We start from the raw sequence: 13317 nt of genomic DNA on the forward strand, positions 1-13317 counted from the left end.
TCCACATGTACGCTGACGACACCCAGCTCTACCTCACCACCACCTCTCTCGACCCCTCCACAGTCTCTAATTTGTCAGGCTGCTTGTCCGACATCCAGTTCTGGATGAGCAGAAATTTTCTCCAATTAAATATTGGGATGACTGAAACCATTGTTTTCGGTCCCTGCCACAAACTCCGTTCCCTCGCCACTGATTCCATCCCTCGCCCTAACACCTGTCTAAGGCTGAACCACACTGTTCGCAACCTTGGTGTCATATTTGACTCTGAAATGAGCTTCCGACCACATATCCGCGACATATCTAAGCCCGCCTATTTCCACCTCCATAACATCGCTCATCTCCGCCCTCGCCTTAGCTCATCCACTGCTGAAACCCTCATCCATGCCTTTGTTGCTTCTAGACTTGACTATTCCAACGCACTCCTCCTAGCTGACCTCCCACATTCAACCCTACGTAAACCTGAGGTCCTCGCACCAAGTCCCATTCACCCATCACCCGTGCTCACTGACCTACAATGGCTCCCAGTTAAGCAACGCCTCGATTTCAAAATTCTCATCCTTGTTTTCAAATCTCTCCATGGCCTCGCCCCTCCCTATCTCTGTAATCTCCGCCAGCCCCACACCACCCCGCCACCCCCCCCCCGCCCCATGAGATATCTGCGCTCCTCTAATTCTGCCTTCTTGAGCATCCCTGATTATAGTCGCTCAACCATTGGTGGCCGTGCCTTCTGTTGCCTAGGCCCTAAGCTCTGGAATTCTATGCCTAAACCTCTCCGCCTCTCTACCTCTCTTTCCTCCTTTAAGACGCGCCTTAAAACCTACCTCTTTGACCAAGCTTTTGGTCACCTGCCCTAATTTCTCCTTATGTGGCTTGGCGTCAAATTTTTTTGTCTTATAATAATCCTGTGAAGCACCTTGGGATGTTTTACTACATTAAAGGCGCTATATAAATACAAGTTGTTGTTGTTGCTGGAGCTGTTCCAAATCTATCCTATTTAGCACGGTGGTAGTGCCACACAACACGATGGAGGGTGTCCTCAGTGTGAAGACTGGACTTCGTCTCCACAAGGACTGTGCGCTGGTCACTGCTACCAATAATGTCATGGACAGATGCATCTGCGACAGGTAGATTGATGAGGATGAGGTCAAGTAGGTTTCTCCCTCATGTTGGTTCTCTCACCACCTGCTGCAGACCCAGTCTGGCAGTTATGTCCTTCAGGACTTGGCCAGCTCAATCAGTTGTGGTGCTACCGAGCCATTCTTGGTGATGGACATTGAAGTCCCCCACCCAGAGTACATTCTGTGCCCTTGCTACCCTCCGTGCTTCTTCCAAGTGGAGAAGTACTGATTCATCAGCTGAGGGAGGGCGATAGGTTGTAATCAGCAGGAGGTTTCCTTCCCATGCTTGACCTGAACCCATGAGATTTCATGGGATCCGGAGTCAATGTTGGGGACTCCCAGGGCCACTCCCTCCTGACTGTATACCACTGTGCCGCCACCTCTGGTGGCCAAAGGTGTACACAGTGCTCTAGAGGTGCTCTGATCAGGAGAGTCTACATCCTCAGCATGGTCTCTGGGATTTGAATTCAACTCATATGGTAATATTACCCAGAATACAATTTGCCTTGTTTATTGTCACTTGTTATAAATTCATATGTCTACAATAGATATTCTTCAGTTCGGTGTCACCAATCACTTTCATTTGCAGATCTTGCATCTATGATCTCATGAGCAACTTTACTGCCCAATACCAAATTAAAGAGCACAAATTAGGATTGTAACAATAAACCATTCACTGCATGTGCCAGCACTTGGATTCCCGTCTTGCCACAGGGCAGATTGACAAGGATTTGAAACAAAGACGGCACAGTGAACCAACAAACTTGTTTATTTTACATGAAATACATAAACAGAATACAGTTTTCACACACAGATTCATCTATTTCATATCACTATCTCACCACAAAAGTAATAAAGGTACACAATCCTGCCCGTTATGGGCCAAACTCATTCACAAGTTAGCAGTCCCTGAACTAACTGACACTAACCGTTTCTCACAGGCCATGCAGGTTCATGGCTGAACCTGCAGACTCATTCTCCTTGTTACAGATTCAGATTAACTTCAAGAGAGATAGAAGACACAAAAAATGCTGGAAATACTCAGCAGGTATTTCCAGCATTTTCTGTTGTTATTTCAGATTTCCAGCATCTGCAGTATTTTGCTATTGTAGAAGACACAAATGCTGATCTCGGACCTCTCCCTGAACTCTCTGATATCGATTACTCCACTGAGCTGCCAAAGCTGATGTGGGAGCTCACTGCAGCTATTGTGCCTGTTTCACTAAGCCCCAAATGGAAACCATTCTTGCACTAAGAGTGAACACCACTACAAGTTGTGTTCAACAACTCTCAACTGTCTCAAAACTAATGAGGTGCCAGAAAGCACAATTTTGACAGTTGCTTCACCAAGTGTTCCACCTAACTGTCCTAATCGACATTTGATATGGTTCTGCGCTTCTCTGGGAGTTAACCAATTATACATTCAAACATGACCTTACATCAATAACATAAACCATACCAAAATCCCTTCTAAACCAAACCAAATAGCTAAAAATCCAATGCGTTACACTGTCTCACAGTTCAGACAGGATGTGCAACAAGTTAAATAACACCCCAGATGTTTTTTTAGCACTTTCCATTCCACTCATGGAGTATTTGTCTCTGATTTTTATTTCTACTATATGTTTTTGTCCCTTTTTAGCTTAATTTGTCATCTCAATCAAGGTACAAACCCTACACTCTTTGCAAGAACTCAACTTCCTCCTCTGAATCCATAGTCCCCCTTAGCTTTAACTACTTTTCACATGTACTTGTTTTCAAATCACAACACACATCTGTAATCAGAAACACTCTCTCTGTTTCCACTCCTCTCCTTCAATGGTATATGTGCCTTTGTTGCTAGTTACTGATGTAACATGCAAAGGGAACAAATACACACATTTGCACGGAGACAGTAAGACTACCGCCCACTACACCCATCACTGAGCAATATTTATGTAAAGGGATACAGTACTCATGGGCAAAAGTTAATTTAAAAAAAATTAACTGTGACATTTTCTTAGCTCCAATGTCTAACAAAAGACTGCTTTAAACTAATAGCTATAACTAAATATTTCTCCCTCAAAAAAGGACCAGTGGCCGGGATGTTCAGAAGAGGAGAATCACTGAAGGTTTTCTCCCCAAGAAGAGATGTTTTACATTTTGTCCAAAAAATAACCTGCTTGGAGCTCTGCACTGTTGGCCCTCCTGGCTGGAAGAACAGCTTAGATGATGTGCACTATGTCCAGCTCAAAACGGCTACCAACCCACGGCTGAAATATAAATATTTAGGATCAGTACCATCTGGGCAGCTGTTGGAAATGAAGTCACTGAAGCAGGTCGTTTCTAGCACGAAGGTGCAACAATTAACCACAAGTATCACAGTGATGAAACATTCTCCGTCACATCTTGTCCCAGTTTATTCGAGAAAATATTTCTTACTGTCCCACCCCCCGCCCTGCTCCATCCAGTCAATATTGTTCTACTTTCATTTTAAAAATAGGATAGGTTATCTCTGTAACCTCTGCCAGCCCTACAATCCTCAGATATCTGTGCTCTTCCAATCCTGGCCTCTTGCACATCCCCGATTTTATTCGCTCCACCATTGGCGGCCGCGCCTTCAGCTACCAAGGCCCTAAGCTCTGGAATTCTCCCCCTAAACTTCGCCGTCTCTCTTTCCTCCTTTAAGACGCTCCTTAAAACCTACCTCTTTGGCCAAGCTTTCTGCCCCACTATCTCCTTACATGGCTCGGTGTCAGATTTTGTTTAATAACGCTCATTTAAAAAAATTTGTTCCTGGGATGTGGGCATCGCTGGCAAGGCCAGCATTTGTTGCCCATCCCTAATTGCCCAAGAGAAGGTGATGGTGAACCGCCACCCTGAACTGCAACAGTCCATGTGCTGAAGGTACTCCCACAGTGCTGTTCAGGAGGGAGTTCCAGGATTTTGACCCAGCGACGATGAAGGAACGACGATATATTTCCAAGTCAGGATGGTGTGTAACTTGGGAGGGGAACATGCAGGCGATGGTGTTCCCATGCACCTGCTGCCCTTGTCCTTCTAGGTGGAAAGGGTGCGGGTTTCAGAGGTGCTGTCGAAGAAGCCTTGGTGAGTTGCTGCAGTGCATCTTGTAGATGGTACACACTGCAGCCATGGTGTGCCGGTGGTCGAGGGAGTGAATGTTTAAGGTGGTGGATAGGATGCCAATCAAGCGGGCTGCTAGTCCTGGATGGTGTCGAGCTTCTTGAGTGTTGTTGGAACTGCACTCATCTAGGCAAGTGGAAAGTATTCCATCACACTCCTGACTTGTGCCTTGTAGATGGTGGAAAGCTTTAGGGAATCTGGAGGCGAGATACTTGCCACAGAATACTCAGCCTCTGACCTGCTCTTGTGGTCACAGTATTTATGTAGCTGGACCAGTTAAGTTTCTGGTTAATGGTGACCCCCAGGATGTTGATGGTGGGGGATTCGGTGATGGTAATGCCATTGAAGTCAAGGGGAGGGGGTTAGACTTTCTCTTGTTGGAGATAGTCATTGCCTGGCATTTGTATGGTGCGAATGTTACTCGCTACTCATCAGCCCAAGCCTGAATGTTGTCCAGGTCTTGCTGCATGCGGGCACGGACTGCTTCATTATCTGAGGAGTTGCGAATGGAACTGAACATTGTGCAATGATCAGCGAACATCCCCACGTCTGACCTTACGATGGAGGGAAGGTCATTGATGAAGTAGCTGAAGATGGTTGGGCCGAGGACACTGCCCTGAGGAACTCCTGCAGCGATGTCCTGGGGCTGTGATGATTGGCCTCCAACAACCACAACCATCATCCTTTGTGCTAGGTATGGCTCTAGCCAGTGGAGAGTATTCCCCCTGATTTCCATTGACTTCAATTTTACTAGGGCTTCTTGATGCCACACTTGCTCAAACGCTGCCTTGATGTCAAGGGCAGTCACTCTCACCTCTGGAAGGTGAAGCACCTGGAGATGTTTTACTACATTAAAGGCACTATATAAATGCAAGCTGCTGTTGTTAAATGTTATGAGTTAATTGACAATACTATGACCAGGATCAGTACTGGGCTGTGGATATACAAAATCAATGATCCTACTCAGTCTTTTCAATTAACTCACAAGAAAATGTAACCTATGAGATCATGAGGCAGAATTTGCAGTCAGAATGGCGGCGTCATACCGACTTTGAAATTGACTGCAAGTTCAGGACTTCTGCATGCGCTAAATACCGAACTTGTATTCTGTTATGTTCCGACTAGACAGGTCATCCGCTGCGACTGTCAAATCCTCATTGCTGGTGCATAGTTGGGCTAATTGCCGACCAAGTGCCCATCAATTACGCTGGAAAAGTTTATGGCCTAAGCAGGGAGGGGGAGGGGGGGGGGGTTTTAAAAGTAATAGTTGTTCATACTGTTTTAATATCCAACATAGCTGTTTGTCCTCAGTCCACAACCATATGCCTTAGACGAGGCTAAACTTGGTAAAACTGGAATGAATATTTTCTCCTCCACTTACTATCAAAAGATTAATCAGAACCAGTAACTTTTCAGGAAACATAATTATCTGTGCCACAAAGCAATAGCACGGCAGCCGACACAGAAGAGTTCACTAGCCGGAGGACAAAGCCTCAGTGCACCTAATTATGATTATTAAAACATTTTCCATGACAATGTCTAATATTATGTTTATTTGAAGACAACTGTTGACTATCATACCTAAATTAATTTAATGAAATGCATCGTTAAGGCAATTAAACCTCCTGGATGTGATTAAGAAACTTAATTGCAACACGGTTCATTGCCATAATTGTGTGCCTTTAATCAAGGGGTATTGTGAGGAGCTCCACTGAAATTACTTTGTATAGTTCTCACTCTGCTGTCCATCACTGATTACGAATGATTCCCAGCCACCAGACTTTTTGCATAATAAGGTAATTGGATATTGTTGAAATAAGATTTGATGCCTAATATTTCTTTGCCATACCTTGCTTTGAATAATTGTTGTTTTTATTCATTTCACTCAAGTAAAACTGGACAGATCCTCAAAAAGGGATCCATGTCTATTTTACAAAAAATATTCCCTGCCAGTTTAGCTTGTGTGCTATAATGATTATCGTTATTATTTATAGTGGGAGTGATAAGTCAGCAATATCTTTCAAATCAATATTCACACCATTTAATTTCAAATTTGATTATGTCAGGCATCGGTGATTTCTGTTTCGTGACCAGCACACCGCCCCACGTGATCCCAAGTATGTTTACGCACACAGTGCGCACCTGGGATCTGTGGCCCACTACGCTGCACATGCCGCAGGAAAACAGCCCAAGTTGTTGAAGGGGGCCTCACACCAGGGAAGAGTGGATTTCGTTCAGAAGACGACGGCGTACTCCGTAGTTATGCTGCTGACCACAATTTCAGGGCCAATGAATTTCCTTGGATTTTACCATCAAAGTGAATCTGATAATATTACATGATCTACATTGCAAATTCCATACAACTTTAAATCTTTTATCATGTGTCAGATTCTACTAGTAAAGGTATTAGGTATGCATAAGTTATTGAGGACGTGGAGCCAGCCCTTTAGCTGGAGTATCAGACAAGATAGTTAACGGAATCATGTTTCTCACATAGCAAATTAATGAGATAATGGGAATCATTCACCACCTCCTAGAGATATTCACATATGTAATGTTAGAATGGCATTCATTCATAGAACGGGCTTTAAACTAACTAGTGGGGGGGGGGGGTTCCTAGAGAGCAAATAATACAAATGACAACAGAGAAGGTCATAGACTTAGGTAGCAGTGGGGAAATTAAAAACCAGAGCATGTCAGGAAGGGGCAGAAGGTATGGAGTAAAAGGTAAAGTAATAAAAAGGGCAAAAGCAGGAACTAAGTGTCACAAAACATCTTTGAAAGTTCTCTATCTGAATGCACGTAGCATTCGTAACAAAATAGATGAGTTATTGGCACAAATAACGACATATGGGTAGGATCTTGTAGCCATTACAGAAACATGGCTGCAGGGTGACAATGCCTGGGAATTAAACATACCAGGTTATTTAACGATCAGGAAGGAAGGGGAGGTGGGGTGGCTATGTTAATAAAGGAAGGAATCACTAATACAGAGAAATGATATTGGGTCAAAAGATCAGGACAATGAAACAGTTTGGGTGGAGGTAAGGAATAATAAGAGGAAAAAAACACTAGTGGGCGTAGTCTATAGGCCTCCGAACTGTGGCAACTCTGTTGGACGGAGTATCAATCAGGAAATAGTTGAGGCTTGTAATAAGGGAACATCTATAATTATGGGGGATTTTAACTATCATATTAATTGGACAAATCAAATTGGGCAGGGCTGCCTTGAGGATGAGTTCATTGAATGTATTAGGGATGGGTTTCTTGAGCAGTATGTAACTGAACCGACCAGGGGGCAAGCAACCTTCGATCTGGTCCTGTGTAATGAGACAGGATTAATTTAAAATGTCCTAGTAAAGGATCCCCTTGGAATGAGTGACCATAACATGGTTGAATTCCATATTCAATTAGAGGGTGAGAAGGTTGGATCTCAAACAAGCGTGCTAAGCTTGAATAAAGGAGACTATGAAGGTATGAGAGCGGAATTGAGTAGAGTGGATTGGGAAAATAGATTAAAGGGTAAGACGATACATGATCAGTGGTGTACATTTAAGGAGTTATTTTACAACTTCCAAAAAATATATATTCCACTGAGAAGAAAAGGGTGTAAAAGAAAAGACAGCCATCCGTGGCTAAGTAAAGAAATTAAGGATAGTATTCGACTAAAAACAAGGGCATATAAGGTAGCCAAATCTAGTGGGAGGATAGAGGATTGGGAAAACTTTAAAAAGACAGCAAAAAATAACAAAGATTGATTAAGAAAGGGAAGATAGACTATGAAAGTAAATTAGCAAAAAATATAAAAACAGATAGTAAGAGTTTTTATACTTATATAAAAAGAAAAAGGGTGGCTAAAGTAAATGTTGGTCCCTTAGAGGATGAGACCGGGAAATTAATGGTGGGAAATATGGAGATGGCAAAAACACTGAATGAATATTTTACATCAGTCTTTACAGTAGAGGACACTAAGAACATCCCAACACTGGACAAACAGGGGGCTAAAGGGGGGGAGGAGCTAAACACGATCAAAACAACTAAGGAAGTGGTACTCGGTAAAATAATGGGACTCAAGGCGGATAGATCACCTGGACCTGATGGCTTACATCCTAGGGTCTTGAGGAAAGTGGCAGTAGGGATTGTGGATGCATTGGTAATAATTTTCCAAAACTCCCTGGACTCGGCAATGGTCCCGGCAGACTGGAAAACTGCTAATGTAACACCCTTATTTAAAAAGGGCAGTAGACAGAAGGATTGGCTATCTAACAGAAGGCAGAGAGTTGGGATAAATGGTTCATTCTCAGACTGGCAATCAGTAACTAGTGGTGTTCCGCAGGGGTCAGTGCTGGGTCCCCAACTCTTTACAATCTATATTAACGATTTGGAGGAGGGGACCGAGTGTAACATATCAAAGTTTGCAGATGATACTAAGATGTGGGGGAAAGTAGTGAGTGAGGAGGACATAAAAAACCTGCAAGGGGACATAGACAGGCTAAGTAAGTGGGCAGAGATTTGGCAGATGGAATACAATACTGGAAAGTGTGAGGTTATGCACTTTGGCAGGAAAAATCGTAGAGCAAGTTATTATCTTAATGGCAAGAAACTGGAAAGTACTGAAGTACAAAGGGATCTGGGGGTCCTGGTGCATGAAACTCAAAAGGTTAGTATGCAGGTGCAGCAAGTGATTAAGAAGGCCAATGGAATGTTGGCTTTCATTGCTAGGGGGATAGAATATAAAAATAGGGAGGTATTGCTTCAGTTGTACAAGGTATTGGTGAGACCGCACCTGGAATACTGCATACAGTTTTGGTGTCCATACTTAAGAAAAGACATACTTGCTCGCGAGTCAGTACAAAGAAGGTTCACTCGGTTAATCCCGGGGATGAGGGGATGGACATATGAGGAGAGGTTGAGTAGATTGGGACTCTACTCATTGGAGTTCAGAAGAATGAGAGGTGATCTTATTGAAACATATAAGATTGTGAAGGGGTTGGATTGGGTGGATGCAGGGAAGATGTTCCCGATGATGGGTGAAACTAGAACTAGGGGGCATAGTCTTAGAATAAGGGGCTGCTCTTTCAAAACTGAGATGAGGAGGAACTACTTCACTCAGAGGGTGGTAGGTCCATGGAATATGCTGCCCCAAAAAACTGTAGAAGCTGCATCATTACATAAATTTAAAACAGAAATAGACAGTTTCCTAGAAGTAAAGGGAATTAAGGGTTACGGGGAGCGGGCAGGAATTTGGACATGAGTCTAGGTTCGGATCGGTCATGGCCCTGTGGGTAGCGGAGCGGGCCCAGGGGCCGTGTAGCCTGATCCTGCTCCTATTTCGTGTGTCTAATTCTGTTAGATGCAGGAGATGGTTCTGTGATAGTGGATTGGCAATTAGGATCAGATCAGCCATGATCTTATTGAATGGCGGAGCAGGCTCGAGGGGCCGATTGGCCTACTCCTGCTCCTATTTCTTATGTTCTTACAACAGGAGTCTTAGCTAAACATGGGTGTGTAGTGGTGAAGTTTGATTCAAGGTGGTAATTTTGATGGTATTAAAGCAAGAGCACTTGTAAAGTGAGGTAAGCCCATTTCAATGACAAAGCATGCTTAATTTATTATTTTTGCTGTTACAATAAGAAACAGGTGAATCTAAGAAAATTGTATTCTGTTCATTTAGATATTTTATATAAAATAAACCAGTTTATTGGTTTAAAATTGGCATTGTCTCACTAGAGAGCTAAACATTGTCCCTCCAGAAGACAGTAGAACTGCATTTGGCATCACATGCAAGGTCACAGTATCCAGTATACACATTGAAAGGTCTTCATGTCCCAGGGCCATGCTTTTGTTTATCTAGATATTGAGCAATAAAGGTATACTCCTGATCATAGCAGAGTCCGGAGACACTGATACCTGAAGGCTTTGTGTCTTAATGCGAGGAGCATTCATAATAAGGTGGATGAATTAGCTGCGCAAATAGAGGTAAATGGATATATATGATTGGGATTACGGAAACATGGCTCCAGGATGACCAAGGCTGGGAACTCAACATCCAGGGGTATTCAATATTCAGGAAAGACAGGCAAAAAGGAAAAGGAGATGGGGTAGCATTGCTGGTTAAAGAGGGGATTAACACATTTGTAAGGAAGGATATTAGCTCTGATGATGTGGAATCTGTATGGGGAGAACTGAGAAATACCAAGGGGCAGAAAACGTTAGTGGGAGTGGTATACAGACCCCCAAACAGTAATGCCGAGGTTGGGGATGGCATTAAACGAGAAATTAGAGACGCGTGCAATAAGGGCACAGCAGTTATCATGGGTGACTTTAATCTACATATAGATTGGGCTAACCAAATTAGTAACAATACTGTGGAGGAGGAATTCCTGGAGTGTATACGGGATGGTTTCCTGGACCAATATGTCGAGGAACCAACTAGAGATCAGGCCATCTTAGACTGGGTATTATGTAATGAGAAAGGATTAATTAGCAATCTTGTTGTGCGAGGCCCCTTGGGGAGGAGCGATCATAATATGATCGAATTCTTCATTAAGATGGAGAGTGAAGTAGTTGACTCAGAGACTAGGGTCCTGGATTTAAAGAAAGGAAACTATGATGGTATGAGGCGCGAGTTGGGTAGGATTGATTGGGGAATGTTACTCAAAGGGTTGACGGTGGATAGGCAATGGCAAACATTCAAAGATCGCATGGATGAACTACAGAATTTGTTCATCTCTGTTTGGCATAAAAATAAAACAAAAAAGGTGACTCAACCGTGGCTAACAAGGGAAATTAGGGATAACATAAGATCCAAGGAGAGGACATATAAATTGGCCAGAAAAAGCAGTAAACCTGAGGATTGGGAGCAGTTTAGGATTCAGCAAAGGAGAACAAAGGGATTAATTAAGAGGGGGAAAATAGAGTATGAGAGTAAGCTTTCAGGGAACATAAAAACTGACTGTAAAAGCTTTTATAGATATGTGAAGGGAAAAAGATTGGTGAAGTCAAGCGTAGGTCCCTTGCAGTCAGAATCACGGGAATTTATAATGGGGAACAAAAACAGCAGACCAATTAAATACATACTTTGGTTCTGTCTTCACAAAGGAGGACACAAATAACCTCCCAGAGATGTCGGGGAACATAGGGTCAAATGAGAGGGAGGAACTGAATGAAATCAGTATTTGTAGGGAAATGGTGTTAGGGAAATTGACGGCCGATAAATCCCCAGGGCCTGATAATCTACATCCTAGGGTACTTAAGCAAGTGGCCCTAGAAATAGCAGATGCATTGCTGGTCATCTTCCAAAATTCTATAGACTCTGGAACAGTTCCCATGGATTGGAGGGTAGCTAATGCTACCCCACTGTTCAAAAAAGGTGGTAGAGAGAAAACGGGGAATTATAGACCGGTAAGCCTGACATCGGTAGTGGGGAAAATGCTGAGTCCATTATAAAAGATGTAATAGCAGAGCACTTGGAAAACAGTGACAGGATCGGACAAAGTCAACATGGATTTACAAAAGGTAAATTGTGCTTGGCTAATCTACTGGAATTTTTTGAGGATGTAACTGGTAGAATAGATAAGGGAGAACCAGTGGATGTGGTGTATTTGGACTTTCAGAGGCTTTCGATAAGGTCCCGCATAAGAGATTAGCATGTAAAGTTAAGGCACATGGGATTGGGGGCATGGTGCTGACTTGGATAGAGAACTGGTTGGCAAACAGGAAGCAGAGTTGGAATAAACGGGTCTTTTTCCGAGTGGCAGGCAGTGACTGGTAGGGTACCGCAGGGATCGGTCCTAGGACCCCAGCTATTCACAATATATATTAATGATCTAGACGAGGGAACTAGATGTAATATCTCCAAGTTTGCAGACGACACAAAGCTGGGTGGGCGTGTGTGCTGTGAGGAGGATGCCGAGAAACTCCAGGATGATTTGGACAGGTTGGGTGATTGGGCAGATGCATAGCAGATGCAGTATAATGTGGATAAATGCGAGGTTATCCACTTTGGTGGCAAAAACAGGAAGGCAGATTGATATCTGAACAGCAATATATTGGGAGAAGGGGAAGTGCAACGAGACCTGGGTGTCCTCGTGCACCAGTGACTGAAGGTAAGCAAGCAGGTGCAGCAGGCGGTTAAGAAGGCAAATGGTATGTTGGCCTTCGTAGCGAGAGAGTTTGAGTATAGGAACAAGGATGTCTTGCTGCAGTTGTACACGGCCTTGGTGAGACCACACCTTGAGTATTGTGTGCAGTTTTGGTCGCCTTATGTGAGGAAGGATGTTCTTGCCATGGAGGGAGTGCAGCGAAGATTCACCAGACTGATACCTGGGATGGCAGGAATGACGTACGAGGAGAGATTGGGTCGACTGGGCTTATACTCGCTGGAGTTTAGAAGAATGAGAGGGGATCTCATTGAAACTTATAAAATTCTAACAGGACGAGACAGACTAGATGCAGGAAGGATGTTCCCGATGGCGGGGGAGTCCAGAACCGGGGTCACAGTCTAAAGATAAGGGGTAAGCCATTTAGGACAGAGATGAGGAGGAATTTCTTCACCGAGAGTGGTGAACCTGTGGAATTCTCTACCACAGAAGGCAGTTGAGGCCAATTCATTAAATATATTCAAGAAGGAGTTAGATATATTTCTTAAAGGCTAAAGGGATCAAGGGATATGGGGAGAAGGCAGGGACAGGGTACTGAGTTTGGATGATCAGCCATGATCTCATTGAATGGTGGAGCAGGCTCGAGGGGCCGAATGGCCTAGTCCTGCTCCAATCTTCTATGTTTCTATGTAATAGCTAGTGCTGGTCTAAAATTACTAACAGTGGTATTTACATGATTCAATAACTGGTATTAGGTAGCATCGGATTTTATTTTGATGAGATGTAAATATTGGACTTTTGAACCCAGATAAAAATCAGATTGTGGTCTACATCACACTGAGCAAAGAAACCCCTCTCAGTTGTTACACAAAATACTCCACAACTACATGAGTAAATCACTTAAAAATTAAGTTAAATTAGTGCTTTAAAGTCATATTTGAACAAAACCCCACAATTATGATTCCTAGTGGTAA

At 43.4% G+C, this 13317-nt stretch overlaps 2 protein-coding genes across 4 annotated transcripts in view; both read right to left on the reverse strand.

Annotated features, from left to right (window-relative positions):
• pcsk5b (proprotein convertase subtilisin/kexin type 5b) overlaps positions 1 to 13317 on the reverse strand; it is a 679955-nt gene that overhangs the window by 108822 nt on the left and 557816 nt on the right. The window lies entirely within an intron of this gene.
• Positions 1 to 13317, reverse strand: part of LOC147124372 (uncharacterized) — a 67777-nt gene that overhangs the window by 53583 nt on the left and 877 nt on the right. The window lies entirely within an intron of this gene.

This window comes from Somniosus microcephalus, chromosome 1, assembly GCF_052327205.1.
Source record: "Somniosus microcephalus isolate GS21.2 chromosome 1, FLI_Smic_1.0, whole genome shotgun sequence".
Taxonomy (NCBI): Eukaryota; Metazoa; Chordata; class Chondrichthyes; order Squaliformes; family Somniosidae; genus Somniosus; species Somniosus microcephalus.